This window comes from Amphibalanus amphitrite, unplaced genomic scaffold (assembly GCF_019059575.1).
Source record: "Amphibalanus amphitrite isolate SeventyFive unplaced genomic scaffold, NRLGWU_Aamphi_draft 000212F_arrow, whole genome shotgun sequence".
Classification (NCBI taxonomy): Eukaryota; Metazoa; Arthropoda; class Thecostraca; order Balanomorpha; family Balanidae; genus Amphibalanus; species Amphibalanus amphitrite.
The window spans coordinates 397,456-414,026 of NW_024881707.1; the positions used below are offsets into that span (position 1 = coordinate 397,456).

Below are 16,571 nucleotides of genomic sequence, written 5' to 3' on the forward strand. Positions count from 1 at the left end.
ATTCTTTGTTTGAGTCTGAAAATTTGAATCGATTCATCAAATGACTCATGATGTTAAATTTAATTGATTCGAATCAACTCATGACTCATCAAGTTCCTCGATGAAGTGATTCGAATCAACTCATGACTCATCGAAAAACGGTTTGATTCTGAGTCGATTCACGAATCAACTCAGAGTCGTTTACAAGTCTGCCCCCTGGTATGGTCATCGCGCTGTGGATCTGGCAGGCCCGTCACGATAGGCTGCAATGCAGCTGCGAATGAGGGGCGCCGGGCAGTGAGGCTCTTTGAGGCTTACATAGTCTGCAGCTTAGAGGGGCGTGTTGTGCTCCATGGAGCCAAATCTGCGGCCTCGCGAGGGGAATGATGACCCATGTGTGGAGATGATGTCGGGTACATCCGCAACACTTGCAGAAAGGTTTGAGGAAAGTATTGACTATTGATGCTGGTTAGATACACGAGGGAGGATTGCATGCAAGTGTCGAAGTGGTGCGTCATTTCACTGCCGAAATATGGGTGACCTGAAATGTGGTGAGATATTTACCTCGAGCGATCACATACCATCCAGAGGCTCTGGGAGAGTTGCATGCCATGGACGATAGCAACGCCCCGCATGCCGGAATATGTAATGGCATCCACATGAGAGCGGACGCGCTGCGCCTGACGGTAATAGGTTGGCAATAGATAGCTGAGGGATGAATAGCAACAAACATAATTGGACTCTGTCAACGGTAGGTGGTGTTTATGACCCCGTGGAATTGGGTTTGCTCGGTATCCGTCATATCATGTTTCTCGCTACAGGATCCATAGCCACATGCTTCTCGCTACACGACTCATAGGCCATAGTCGTATCATATTTCTGGCTGTAGGATACAGTGTCTTTTGTGGTTAATGGCTACCTCGTGATACACGACGAGCTGCGGTGATGCCGGATCTTTCACCAAAACGCACACGGATGTGGTTTTCAGAGAAGACACATTTGTCCGCCGGGAGTTCTAAAGCAATGGCCCGCCGGCTCGCGTCCCCTGCGCTCGCCACCGGACGCGCCGTGTTTTATGCCCGGTGTCCCTCCTTGTCCCGCCCCCGCGGTCAGCACGCTCCCCGAGGTCCCTTGTGTTGGACCTTGTTTGGATGACCTCTATTCCGACTGACCGCATGATGGGGCTATGATGGGAGCGGACGACCAATGTCCCACAGATCTCCCCTGCTGGTTCCAGCGAACCCATGGGATTCTGAGTGGGTTGGTGGCCTAATGGTGCGCCGTGTTCGTCACGGTTGTGCTTTGTGCTTGCACGGAGTTATCTAAATGTGTGATATGAAGTGGTGCACTGTGCAACGTGCATAAGGTATATTTTTTCATAATGATGAATGGTTGAACTCTTGGCAGATGGTTGCTGGTTGTCATTTGACTTTTTCAATTAAGTTTTTATTCGATTTATCGTCTTTTTTGTAGCTGTTGCAACTTCCCTCCTTTTTGTCTCTCCCCCTCCCTCTTCCTTTCTTTATTTCTTTCCTCCCTCCATCTCTCTCTCTCTCTCTCTCTCTCTCTCTCTCTCTCTCTCTCTCTCTCTCTCTCTCTCTCTCTCTCTCTCTCTCTCTCTTTATTTCTCTCCTTCTTTGTCACCCTATCTCTTTATGTCTGTCTCTCTGTCTCTCTTGGGTGCTGCACAAAAACAAGCTACACTTTGCACAGCTTCCGCTAGGACCAGTCGTTGCAACTCTGCACCGCTCTAAGCTGGTCTGATCTGCCTCTGCCCCCCTCTCTCCTCTCCTCTCTCTCACCCGCTCGTAAATCCGGCTCATGTCTTTCTACACTGCTGTTCGGACAATGGCCGACATTACAGAGTAACCGTCGCTCGAACGCCCCAAGCAATCTATCGACGACGTAATTGAAAGCCGTCTCCCCTTCTATGCAGCGTGCAGTTTCTTGGGAGGGCTAACTTCTGGGAAGTGTTGATGGATCTTGCATCCACCGTTCAGCAGCCATAATGCAGAATGGCTGTGAGGAAGAGAAAGGATGAAGGTTGATAATGGTCAGACGTCATGTGTCGGTCTCCTTTCAAGTAGCCGTCTGATGCAATTAATGATCTTTCATCGACAACTATGATTACACACCATTAATTGGAAAATAATTTGTTGTTCAATTTACGAAATGTAAATTTTGGCATCAATTTAATTAAGCTGCGTTGATTGTATACCGCATTTGAACAAAGTTTTTGAAGTTTTGTCGTTTTTAGGGGTTAATGTGGTGTTTCACTTGGGTATGTTGAGCCAAATGTCGCTGCCTTTTTCTTGACAGTTGCTCTGTAATTCATTGTTCTCGCGCGTACGGAATAACATTGCATTGTAATGTGGAACCGGTTTTGCCCACAGCGTCGACAATTTGTCGTGTTCAGCGCTGCATTTGTGCGATCAAGAGGATGTTATTACACTAGGATCTGTTTTGCTTCATTTTAGTCTGATTTTAACGTGGGGTTACTAAGGCATTCAAGTTGTTGACTGACTTCGACAAGAAATCTGCGTGTATCTGACGCATTTGTTCCGCTCTTTTTCTTCGCGTTCGATCTTATCTCAGATATAGCACAGGGTGCTATCCTGCAAGCTATCTTTCCTCGATAGCCGTATGCGACCCGAGTGGCTTTTTGCGTGCGTGCTATGGACAAGTCATTTGTCGTGGTCACGCACGGTCGGTTCGCAGGAGGGCGTTGTCGAGCCGCTCGCGCATGACTGAAGGCTAGCTAGGGTTAATGGGACAGCGTAGTGGTGGGTTCCTGGCTCATCAGTTTTGTGGGCTGGTTAGATGGTAATGGAGGTAGGGTGAGGGACAGCCAACTGAGGGTGGATAGGCAGTCAAAACTCAGTGGTGTTGCTTACTCGGGATAGACTTTGAAGAACATCCCATCATACGACTAGATAGTGGACGTCATTAGTCGCCCAGCATCAATTTATCAATTTCCATTTTCCACCCCCCCCCCCCCCCCCCCCGCGCCGGTGCGGGACTGGCTCGCACCACGAGCTCATCTACAGCCGTCTGTCCTGAAAATGAAGATAAAGACGGGCACCGGCACCGCCCCGGCACTGATGAGGCCAACCGGCCCCAGAGATTGTCGTGTCCGCCTGTCTGGTGAAGTAGCTGGTTTAGTAGTTGGAAGATCATCAGCATCGGTGTCGCATGGTGGTTAGTGTATTGGCAGGGACTAGCGTTGGGTGTCCTGATAAATGGTGCTGAGTGATGTATTTTGGCGGCCGATCTGGGCGGGTCATATCCCAGAGCTAAACGTTTTGGGTTTATGACGGGATGAACTTCCAAGTGCCAGGAGACGGCCGGGGTGTAAGTTTATCGATCCATGAATTGGGTGCTGAGTAACAAATTAACTGTCTGCCCCAAGTTAAACCGAACGTCATTCGCCAATCAAAAGTTTCATGGGCGGATGTATATCGTCTCAATGGGCCTCTCCGCAGTTTGCAGTGGGCTAATGTTTAATTTCATTTGTCGCCGACTGCAGAGGCCCGTTTTCACCAACTTGAAATTGGTCGTCCTGCCGTACGTCTCAGTTAGCGTTAGCACTATCGACTTTTCAGGCGAATGCCGCATAACTTTGACAGCTTTCTGATTTGCGAACTTTTTCACCTAATCATCTTGATGTTTGCATAGTTGTAACATCCGGTGTGTCTCAATCTGGAACTTGATTTGGAATGTCGGCACTTTTCTGATAGAACATTTGACTTTGGTGAGCATCGTCAGCTGTTTGTTTGTGACCATTGACCGGTACCAAGCTCACCCTCAACTATTGCCATGCTGCTGTTGTGCTGAAGGCATGCTTTTATTTTATTTCCGCCATGAGATTGACGTGACCCGGCTCTGAACTTTGCCAGACCAGAGGGCAGAGTGTGGACGCTATGCTTATTTATTAACCTCTCAGAAGAGATTTCCTGCTCACTGCTGAAAGCGGCATGAAAAACTCAACGGACCAGTTGACCCTGCACCGATTGAATCTCGACCGCCTGGATTCCACGGACGGCTGACTACCTAAATCTCCTCTTTCTCAGCAGTGTCTGGCGTGCAGAGATGCTGGGGTGGCTGTCCGCTACTGAGCAGCGGTAGTCAGCAGTTTTCTCTCACAGCAGACACCGGCCATTTGTCAGGCGCTCTGACACATCCTACTAAGCTGTTCCGCCGCGCCACCAGCCTCCCGCGACTTCCAGTGACCTGGAGTCTGACCCCAGGATGAGTTGTGACCCCAGCCTCGGGGGCTTCTGAAGGGTCACGGGACGTCACTTCGTGTGTTAGCGGCAGAATGCTGCTTGTCGTGGTTGCTGCCGGTCATTTGTTATGATTCAAGAGCAAGCGTAAATTGCTGCGTAGACAAAAAGGCATTACTAAATGTTGAATAGTCTGGTTATAGGACCCATAGAAATGCAAGAATTAACACATTCCAGGAGGGTTTCCAAAATAATTTTGACCACAAGTTGCAGATGCATGCCTCATTAATTGCAGAAAATCTGCATTGCTTTCGCCTTCCCGTCGTTTCTTGGTCGGATTCCGCCGATGTTTTCGCTATACTCTGTGTGCGTTCGGCGTTGTGCGGCTGCCGCGGTGGGGTTGAACAGCTGCTGTTATCGGGTCCGCCCCCGCCACCCCGCTCAGCGAGGTAGCCATCCGTGGCGGTATGCTGCCTAGTGACGGCGCCTCGCGCTGGTCCGGGCCGAACACACCCCAGCCGGACGGCCTCGAAAAACAGGGGCATCCGTCAGCGCGGTATGGAGTTACGGCGGCTACGCAGTGACTCTGGCACGTACCGCACGGCGGCACGCACCGACACTCGCCAGTAGGGGAGAGTGGGGCAAAGCGGCCACCCTAATACTTCTCACGATGCCAACGCTTGATTTTTAAACTTGGAAAGATTCTTTCTATACCAATGTGATCCCTATTAAGTTGCCTTTAATTTCAACTGCGTTTTATTTCCAAAGGCGTTCACATATGAAAGATATTGACAAAACTTTAAACCTATGCATATTGGCCACTTTGCCCCATACCCTGGGGCAAAGCGGCCACCGGCGTCTTCTCAAGTCCCGATATGAGAAACAAAATAGTTGCCTCGTGTACGACTAGGGTATTTGATGGTGACAAGGTTAAGCGAGGATGGATGTTTACTTTATCATCTTCCACCTGTAGGTAAACAAAGAAAGGATTTTCATGAAAATAAACATTTAATTGCATTATTTGGTAACTCATGCAACTGAAAAGTGGCAAAGATGAATGCATGACGACACGTTTGAATATAAATAATGTTTTTTATCCAGATGGAAGCAACTTATGCCCAATTGGGGGGTGGCCACTTTGCCCCGGCCACTTTGCCCCGCGCATACCGTCAAAAATATTCCAGCTTAGCTATTAGTGGGGTAAAAAACATTAAAATTGGTAGAATACATGTACAATACCCATGCAATGCATGGACAAGAACGCTTATAAAAATTCCAAACGGTTATGGAATAACATAACATTTAAAAATTGTAAACATAGTTGGTAACCTGGCAAGAAATGCTTTTCCGTGTTTCACAGAACAATGGTGATGGGCCTGAAACCCCGGTCTGGCTCATTCGAACGACCGTGCAGAGAAGTATAATTGGAAACCATGAATTGGAACTGACGCCAGCTATGAAGGGCTAAAACGATGGGTGGCCGCTTTGCCCCGGGTGGCCGCTTTGCCCCACTCTCCCCTACTCCAGTAAGGAGGCGCTAGGCAGTCAGGCAGGCAGTCAGACTGGCAGGCGCACAGGCACGTGGAACGTACTGACGGCCACGGGGGAAAAGGGTAGCGTCGAATGCCTTACCCGTGAGGAGGCGAGATCGCAGCCCATTAACGCATGGCGTGGGGTCCCGGGTGACGGGGTTGGGCCAACAGTCGCGGGAGGGCTGGCGGATTCCTGGCATCTCAGGGTCGTCTGTGAGGAGGGGATGAAGGGTTGTCGGCTGGTAACTGGGTTTCCCAGGAAAAATGTGTCTTAGCATAAATTAGATGGGAAGGAGGAGAAAAATAATTCTCATAATTCCACGGACAGGGAAAGCGAATCCTTTTGACCTTCTTTACTCTCTGCCCAGCAACACCCTTGACCGACAAATTATGGAAATCGTGGAAAGAAGGGAGTGAGGGGAAGAAAGGACGAACTTTTTGCTGGTATTGGTAATGACAGTAAAGTGTGTAATTACCCATTGGTAGATATGGTTGACTTTTGTGGCTTTTGACGCCTGCGATCGCGCATGGGCGGCCGTGAGCTATGTTTGCTTTCGGTTTTGTGCATTCTTCTCTGCTGCCTGGTGGATTCCTTTCCCATCTCTCCCGCAACGTTCAAACATTCCTGAGATGCTATCTCTGCCTGCACCCAGCTGCAGGATGCCGTGAGAATGCCGCGTTACCGTCAGCCGACGCGGTTCGGCAGACTATAACCGTACCGCATGGAGCAACTCATGGCACATTCTTCACACCCTCGCCTCTCTTCTCTCTCCCCCCTCTCTCTCTCTCTCTCTCTCTCTCTCTCTCACTCTCCTCTCTCCATCCCGCGGCCCATATCTTGCGACCATCTCGACCAGGCCGTGTCGTGCCGCCGCTCGATGGCGTACGCCGCCGGTGGTCGGCACAGAGGCACGACCCGTTACCACCCCTCGTCTGCCCCGTCCGACCGGTCGGCCCGCCGGGAGAAAGCCGGGACCACAGCGCCCACCTCCCGGCCGCCTCCCGGGCCTCCCGCCTCCCGTCGGCTCCCCGTGCGGCGCGGCTCGGCTCGATTCAGCCCGGCCAGCTCGGGCAGGTGGGGCACTGCGGAGGCACGTGCGCCTGGGACGGCTCGCCGGCTCAGCAGCGGCCCGGGTCACGGAGATGGATGGGACGCGGGCTATGCACCGGCGACACCGCTGGTGTCAGCCGGTTTCACGCCGGGGACACGGCGCTGACACGGCGGTGGGCGGGGAGATTAATGACCGAAATGGGCCGCATCGCCAGAAAAGGCCTTGAATTGGGAGACGTTAGAGGGGTGGGTATTATTCGATGACGATGGTTTGTTCGAGACTTTGCAATGATTTTATTAAAATCACACCGAATGCCTCCCCGAACTCGTTCATCGGCTGCATAACCATCGAGACGTTGTGTGCTGAGCGTTTTACCTGGGCTCCATCTAAGCAGCGCTCGTCGCGGCCTGTCAGCTCTCCGATACGCCGGCTGACGTTTCTCTCTGTCCTCCCGACGCACCTGGCACCTTCCCGAGGGCGGGGGCGGGGGCGGGGGCGGTGGGTGGTGACGCACCCTCTGAGGGCAGCTGACTGAGGGGCGGTGCCAGAGGTGCGCCCGCCGAGCCGCGAAATGGGTCAGTCACAAGACTCTGGGCCGGGGCGGCGGGTCGCCAGGGCCGGGGTTGCTGAGGTCAGGAGCTGGGCGGTACGGTGGGTGGGTGGAGCTGCCCGCTCGTGCTGACACCCCAGCCGCCGCCGCCCGTCTGATTTGACACGGACTCGGGCTGATCGGCGCATTTAGCCGGCGACGACATGCCGCGCTATTGCGATATTCCAACTCTCGCTCGTTCGACATTCCAGTTCACTTGTTGGGCCTTCCAACTGAGCATTCAGAACTGAGCGCGTGCCAAGTGAGCCAGCTCATCTGCAACGGAGCTGGCCGGCCTTGCCCAGGGGTTCGAAACGAATGACGCCACGGGAACTTGGTGACGTCACGGTGGTAACGAGTCTGGCGTCTTCGTCCGGAAGTCTTCGTCAACGACCACTTTGTAGCACCAACCCCTTGATGGTGGCATGTGCGGCTTCAGTTGCTCTGAAAATTTATCATGTAATGGGTTTGCCACTGTCTTTAATGATGAAGTTCAACTTTACATTTTGAAACTATATTGTGTTGCTATCCGGACAACTGAATGTTGAATAACCTGTAGCTTTTCAGTTTTTATAAAAACTCACAAGTTGCATTTGAATACGTCTTTGATGCCTTACGACTTTCTGAATTTACTTTGATATCGGTGAGTGCAGCTAGCTGGTCTTCACTGGTTGTTTACTGCAGATAATGCAGGGACTTTTCCGGTCCAGCTGCTGAGCTAGAACTGCCTTCGTGCCAGCAGATCTCTGCTGAAAAGCGAGGAGCTGGCTGCTAGCTGCTGAGGATCGCGGGATTTTCCTGTTTTCCTGCATAGTTACCATTCTGACAGACTGATAGTGCCGGGCGGTGACACGGGGGCTCACTCGTCGTCGTGATGTGACTCGTCCGGTCACGGAGACGATTCGTGTTTGTGGGGATGGGTGTGGTTGCTGTTGCAGAGGTGGGAATGATGGAAGGTTTGGATGGTGTGTTGTGAATATCATTAGATAAGACCGATGCTGGAAAATCTGATGTGCGGAGCCGAGCCGAGTGACGGTTTGGATGCTGATGCAAGATGTTTGACCAGTGGCTCGCTATATTTGCGAATGGATTGATACTGGATTGGTTCGGTTGTTCACAAGTTAGAAGTTTATGCTTGCTACATAAAGAGTGGGTACTGAATTGTTTAATGCCACAATGTCTGCAATGCGTTGCAAGACATGCCAAGTTTTTTAGCGTCCCGGGACAATGTCAAGATGCCAGACCAGCGATGCGCCAGCTGTCCAGTGCCGTTGTGTTCAGAATTATTGATTAAATCCATACCCGTTCTACACCCACCACTAGGCCGGTCACGCTATCTACCTTCCGGTCCCAGCAGGTATCCCGCCCGAATCATAGCAGAGGGACGCGGTCGGATGTTTTACGGGCCTATTACCATTCGCCGCGGGCTCGCCGCTCCCCGCTGACTTTTTAACGTTCAAATCGCCGCTCCTCTACTCATGGTGGAGCGATGCGGCCGGTCTAGCTATTCCAAACACAGCTATAATGGTTGGTGGCCGATTTAAATCCCATCGCTAACCTGTCGATCGGTGGATGTAAATTGAGGTGCGGTCAGGATTGTCCCGGAAGTGACAATCTGTGTTGAGGAATGTTTGGTCTGCAACTCTGAACGGGAACGGCGCTCGGTAAACTTGAGCAAATGCAAACGGCCAAGTTGTGTGTGGCCGGAAGTCATTCGGGACGTGAGGAGGCTACTGAACAGCCGTGTGGGATGAGTCGGACCGGTGCGGCGGTTCGTGGGGAGACGTGACTGATCTGCTCTACCCAACATCCCTGGGACGGCTATGAGTGCGCTCACCCTTCTGACAGTAAATCAAGCTCGTCCTTCTGAGCTGTCGCCGCAACAGCAGCAGGCGTGACAACAGCATTCCCGCTTTGGCCGGAGTTGGCCGTCTCTTAGAGGTCGGCGCTTCTGTTCCTGAAACACCCAAACACTTCTCGTCGGCTCTGACTCGTCACGTCTGGTCGAACTCTGAAGAGAGATTCACTCGCGAAGGTCAAGGGCGCTTTAGCGCGGAGTGGACGGAACTGGGCCAGCTGTATGAGTTACTACCAGATTCTCCGTCCCGATAGGAACCGGTCTCGTCCGGATGCGAACTCTTCCTACCCTCTGAACCCGCTGATTTGAATCTGTAGTATCAATCGGATAGTCGAACTAAATCCGCCGTGCCCTGTGAACCTTCAGTCTGAGACTGGAGTTTCGGTGCGGACTCAGGATGGGATTTGGTACCGATTGGGCGGCGCGGCAGACGGATCGGCTCCGTCTGTGTCCACCAGGAAATGCCTTTTCTCTTCAAGGCACCGACCCCGCTGTTGGGGAGACGCCACACCGCCCGACTCCCGACTGTCTAAGAATAATGAGTCCCCAAATACCTCCCCCCCCCCCCTCCTCCAGATACTGAGTGCCCTGCTGGAGTGCACACTGCAGACTGCAGAGTGCACAGGTTTATGGGGGATGTTTACTCAAACCTGCCATCACAATACTATTATCATCTCCGCCCTGTGCCGTACTCTGTTGTCTTCAATCAGAGCTCTTCACCTGCTGAAGCAGACTGTAGCGGCTTGTTTACATAAACCAGTGCTACATGCTAGCATTTCAACGGGCCCTCGTATCGCTCTTGAACATTTAGCGTGCTTCACCGAAAAGCATATTGCAGCATCCTCCAGCATCACTCCTGCCACTTCTGCACTAATCCGCTGTACTCAGCCTGGTGTTCCAGCGTGGCGCGGACTCCATGCGACCGCCCTCCTGTGTCGATACCGATGGTGAAGTGCGGCCCGGGTCGGGCCGGGCCGCCACTCGCTGTATTGATTGTGTACGCGACGCCACGGTGGCGAGGCGCCCTTTCACGTGGCTTATCGCCATCAGGGCGGTGGGCCGAGCGCCACCGGTCACGCACCGTTAGAAGATTGAAGGGAGGGGCTGCTGAGTACGGGATGGAGTGGAGAGATATTGATGTGGAGCTGAGGGATTTGGAAGTGGAGGTGATGATTTTAGATTTGGAGAGATTTCGGGGTTCGATTACGATCACCCAGCCTGTAATAACCCGCATAGCTCACCGAAAGTGGTGGATAATTATCGCTTATCATGTATGCTGTTCGATTGGATTCGTATCTAGCGTCTAGTAGTTCACTTCGGCGCTCTTTCCGTTGTCTGGAATATCTGGTGGCGCTAACTGGCAATATATGTTTCTGGAGAAAATGCTTGCCGGTTTTTGTAAGAGCCCCATATCGATCCCTGGAATTAATTGGTTCCGTAGCAGGTGACGGCTCCTGTATTTGATTATATCAGCGATGATTACATACGACTTTCTGTCTGTCGCAGTGGACACCAGGTGTTGTTGATCGCGACAATATTCTTGGAAGCTGGGGATGTCGATAATCACAGGTGTCTCGCCGATTAACCCAACCCAACCCATCTGTCGATTCCTTCAATTACGCACGAGAGTACAACAGGAACGCAAAAGGGGTATTTCTAAGGTTTGCAAATGAAGATTCACTTGTAGACATCTGGAGAGTTAAACATCCATACCAATCAGAATTTACTTGGGCCAGAAATAATCCACTTAAATGCGGCCGATTAGACATGTTTTTTGTTAGTGAACACCTAGTAACATCAGTGCTTGAAACAAAAATTAAACCAGGATATAGGTCAGACCATTCCTTTGTAACAATGATCCTAAAATTACCTGAACTAGAGAAAGGACCTGGACTCTGGAAAATGAACGAGGCAGTTCTCCAAGAAGCTGAATATAAAGATATGATAAATACGTTAATAAGAAATACTGTATTTCAGTATGCAGCTCCCATTTATAATAGAGAATTTGCAAACCATTTTTCAAACTACTCCTCGATCCAACTCACAATTAGTGATAGCCTGATGTACGAAACGCTACTAATGACCATTAGAGGCGAAACTATAAAGTATTGCAAAAGAAAAGCACGCAAAAGAAGAGAAAAAGAAGAGGACCTAAAAAATAAGATTCAGTTAGCTCATCAAGCATTTAACAGAGATAAATGCGATGAAAATGCAAATCGTTTACGCAAAACTCAAGAAGATCTTGAGGAACATAGGAAACCATACATAGATGGGTTAATAGTGCGGTCTAGAACACAATGGCACGAAGAAGGAGAAAGAAGCTCAAAATACTTTTTGTCCTTAGAAAAAAGGAACGCTGTTAAAAAGACAATACAATATATACAACATGAAAATAAAACAATAACAAAACAAAATAATATATTATCCCTTTTCACCCAAACCCTGCAAAATAAATATCAACGTAGGAAGGACAATGAGACGAATCCATCCTTTATTCAAAAGAACGTTAAAAATGCCCTATCGGATCGCGAAAAAGGGTTGCTAGAAAAAAATATAACACTTCAAGAATTAACAACATCCCTCAATAGTATGAAAAAAGGAAAAACCCCTGGCAGCAACGGATTTACAGTAGATTTCTTCCGTTGTTTCTGGGAACCACTAGGAACTTTATTACTCCGCGCATTTAATGAGTGTCATGACAAAAACTCCACAATACCAACACATCGTGAAAGCATCATTACTTTAATACCGAAAAGTGGAAAATCAAACCATGTGTTACAGGGATGGCGACCAATATCCTTGTTGAATGTTGATTATAAAATTATTTCCACGGCAATAGCAAACAGGTTTAAACAAGTGATAAGTAGCATAATAAGTCCCACGCAATCGGCTTACATAAAGGGACGATATATTGGAGAGAATACAAAATTAGTATATGATATTATAGCTTGCAATAAGTACCAAAATAAAAAGTACCAAATATTAGCTGCAGATTTTGAGGCCGCCTTTGAAACTATATCTTGGGATTACATGAGAGTTGTCTTGAAAAATATGAACTTCGGAATAAAATTTATAAATATTATTAATAACCTGTATTTAAATCAACAAAACTTTTCTCGAATATTACTCAATGGCTTTCTAGGCGAGAAAATCTACATACAAAGAGGAATTCGACAAGGAGACCCAGCATCAGGATATCTATTTAATATAGCGGTAGAAATTTTAGCCCAACAAATAATAAATTCACATAAAATATCAGGAGTTGCTATAAATACGCATACAGAAGTTCGCATCAGCCAATACGCAGACGACACTATCCTGTTCCTCGATGGATCTGAGCGCTCACTTGTAGGCGCAACTGAAGAACTAAATTATTTCTCGTCCCAATCTGGTCTGAAGCTCAACTGGAATAAAACGTCATGTCTGTTGCTCAGTCCAGTAGCTCCACCACAATTTCCAAACAATAGTATAGCACACCAAATAAAGTTTTTAGATGAAATTAAAATATTAGGGATACGATTTACTCGGGACGTTACCAACGTAACCGATCAAAATCTCGCATTGAAAATAACATCACTAGAAACCGAAATTAAACAATGGAAAAGACGCTACCTTACCCCAATAGGCAAGATTACGGTAATAAAATCATTGCTGCTTGCAAAACTTGTACATATATTAATGGCTTTACCGAACCCGTCTAAATTATTTATCAAAAAAATAGAAAGCATGTTTTATGACTTTCTATGGAATGGTAAGCCAGATCGTGTTAAAAGAATTAAATTAATCCAGGGTTACAATTCAGATGGACTCCAGATGGTCGACGTTAACACATTCATACATACCTTGAAGATAGCATGGATTAAACGACTCACAAACGAATCTGCTTTTACAGCGATTTCAAAAAACGAACATATCGATCCTTACAAACTTCTAATATATGGCACGGCAAAGCTAACAAATGTAAAAACTCGCATATATAATGCATTCTGGCGTGATGTTATTGACGCATTAATTCAATTCAATAAAGCACTTGACATGGAACCAAACAAAATACTTACAGAGCCAATTTGGTTTTCAGATTACACGAAATTTAGAACTTCCACAGTTTTGTCGTGGGAAAAACAAGGGCTTAGCTTTATCGGTGATCTTTTTAACTCAGATACAGGGAATCTTCTGACAAGGGAAGAAATAAAAACAAAATACCGTATCTCAATGTCATTCCTATGCTATGAATCCTTAATTCGAAGTCTTCCCCACGAAGTAAGAACAGCAAACAATCTATTACTCCAAAGACCAAACATACCGTACAGGACACAAATAGTACTGAGTAAACCAAAAGTCAATAAGTTCATATACACATTATTAATAAAGGCCTTAGGGGATAAATATAAAGCATCGAGTGACAAATTAAAGCAAAAATGGATCCGCGACATTGGATGCTTCCAAGTAGGAAGTATGTGGCAAATAAAAACAGCTACAAAATCTGTGTATTTATCATATCTTCATTATCGAATAATCAACAGAATAATAAGCACGAATACTTTCTTACATAAAATAAAAATATCGAACACGGAATCCTGCACCTTTTGCAAGCGAGAACCAGAAACAATAATACATTTGTTTTGGTACTGCTCAGTAACCCAAACATTCATGCAAAACACAGCAAGTTTTCTCAACACGAAATATAACTTAACCTTTCCAAATGACGTTCAGTCATGGTTCTTTCTTCAAAATAAGGACTCATTGCAAGTACTTATAATAACAATCACCAAAGCAGTAATATTTAAAGCACGTAATAACAGTGAGAAGCCGAGTGTAGAACATTTGGTAATAGCAATTAAAAACGAAATTCAAAAAGAATACCTTGCAAGTCGCATTAATAATCAGATTGACAGGTTTGAGCAAAAATGGAAATCATTGAGGCACATTCTCCGTTAAAAGCGAATTTCTTTGTATTATGTGCTATAGCAGATTTACTCATGATAGCGAGAGCACACATACACAAGCACACAACTCCACCTACACAGTTACACGCATACCAACATAAACACACCTACATAAATACATGTATAGTCGGGTACTGTCCATCCCCACTCGGGGAACAGTTCCCGCTGAAGATTAGGCCCCCGCCCCTAAGACCCATCCGGGCCAACCCGGGACCGGCCCTCCCTGAAGGGGCCGGTCGGCCGGCCGGGCGAGCGGATCGCCGGCCGTCGGGTGGACGGTTCGCCCGCCCGGTCGGTGGTTAGGGGGCGCCGCCCGACAAGTTGCCGGGCGGTGCGGGCGGGGGCTGGCGGCCCGTCTGGAGCGCCAAACACACGCACACCTACATACACAAACACATACCCACACACACACACGTACACACAAACACACACAGGCAAAACTATACTGACTTATTTAATCCTATTGACGTATTTTATTTACACTTATTACCTAAGTTATTTGTACTTCTGTTTTGTTTGTTTCATTTGTGAAAAGTTGTGTTGTTAAAGCAGCGATTGATGCAATTTTACTGTTGTGTTTGTAAAGGAAAATATACTAACCCTTCAGTGGGACAAAAAAAAAAAAAAAAAAAAAAAAAAACTGGCAATATATGTTTCTGGAGAAAATGCTTGCCGGTTTTTGTAAGAGCCCCATATCGATCCCTGGAATTAATTGGTTCCGTAGCAGGTGACGGCTCCTGTATTTGATTATATCAGCGATGATTACATACGACTTTCTGTCTGTCGCAGTGGACACCAGGTGTTGTTGATCGCGACAATATTCTTGGAAGCTGGGGATGTCGATAATCACAGGTGTCTCGCCGATTAATAAACCTTAACCACACAAGAAGTATCTGCTCTTTGTACAGCTGTGTTTTGTTATGTTGTTGTGCTGCCTTTTACCGCACTGTCTCTTTCATTTAATGACGAAATATTTCCTCCTTTGCAGGTACGTTCGGTGTCCAGGAGGGCTGCCTGCAGATTGCTGAGTGAGGGATCCTGTGCGAGGTACAGTCTTTTGCTGCGGCACTTTTCCACCGTTCCGATACGCCGACGGACCTTGTGCATTAAACAACGGACGAGATATTGGTATCTAGTCTCTTGCAACGGCCAAACTGGCTACTAAGGTCACATACTTTGTGCGATACGACTTTGTTTTGGGTGTGGTAAGGCGCGGGATAATGATAGTTCACTGGTCGCTGCGTTTTTTATTAAGGTGACATCCCCGAAAGAAAAACAATTTTAGTGCTCATTCACAGCTCAGCTTCTTCCGCTACGATATCGCGAAAGTGCAAAAAAGAAAACAGTCGAACTAGAAGTAGCACACTAGTGAATTTTGAAAAAAAGTTTGATTGAACATGTGTATCGATAAATTGGGTTTCTGTTTCGTTGTTGCAGCTTCAAATGAGTGGGTTTGAAATCCCATTTCTGTCTTTTACTATAAAGTTTTTCCAAGTCCAGTCACGTTCAGTGACCTGCTAGTCCGCGATGTAATTCCCGTCCACCGTCGTCCTTCGACCTTACCTCACCAGGTAAGCCAGAACTGACCCACGAGCGCCTGGCAATCGACACAGCGACCGTGGCGATCACGTTTTCTCATCAGCTAGGAGGCAACTGCCAGTATCGGCTTACTGTGGTGATCCCTGCATTTAGACGGCTAAATGGGGACTGGGAAGCGGCAAAGCCAGGGAAATATTCAGTAAGCGATGGGCTATATAAAACCAGGCTAGTTTTTAGCCCACGGTGCAGAGCTTCCGATGAAACCACCGACCGCAGCTCACTCCTGAAGGCAAAGCTCTCCCGGAGGCGACCTATATATCGCGGTGTGGTTTTTGCGGGGCGCGGATTTGTTATTTTTGGCTGCGATTGGTCGTGCTACGACCTCCGAGTGGTGCTGGCGGCTGCTCCAACCATTGCCGGATACGTCACAGGATTGGAACGGGCCAGAGGAGTCGACGGAAGGGATCTTTGGGTGGAGGAAGGGGTGGATGACAGAATGAAGGTTAGAGTGGTGGTTGACATGTAGTGCATCTTGTCAGCTGTCCTGAAGGGTGTTCCTGGAGTTGTCAGGTTGCGTCGAGCTAGACATTTGTAGTTTCGTGTTTTTTTCTCGTTTTTTTGCATTATTCGAAAAATGAACAACATTCCAGATCCCGCAATAAAACAATTCCCTTTACAACGAATAATCATTTGGAGTTACGCCTGTTTCGACGTTTTCTTTAGGTGTGCTGATATAGCCTCTTAGCCCAACATTTACCCAAGTCAATAATAGCAGTAAAGGGAAGACAAAAGTGGTGGTCCATGTAGTGTTTAGTGTCTTTGTTGAGACTTATGCCAACATGTTTGATCTTAC

At 47.9% G+C, this 16,571-nt stretch overlaps 1 protein-coding gene across 1 annotated transcript in view; it reads left to right on the forward strand.

Moving 5' to 3' along the window:
* Positions 1 to 16,571, forward strand: part of LOC122385239 (calsyntenin-1-like) — a 128,463-nt gene that overhangs the window by 49,696 nt on the left and 62,196 nt on the right. The gene's annotated exons all lie outside the window — the stretch shown is intronic.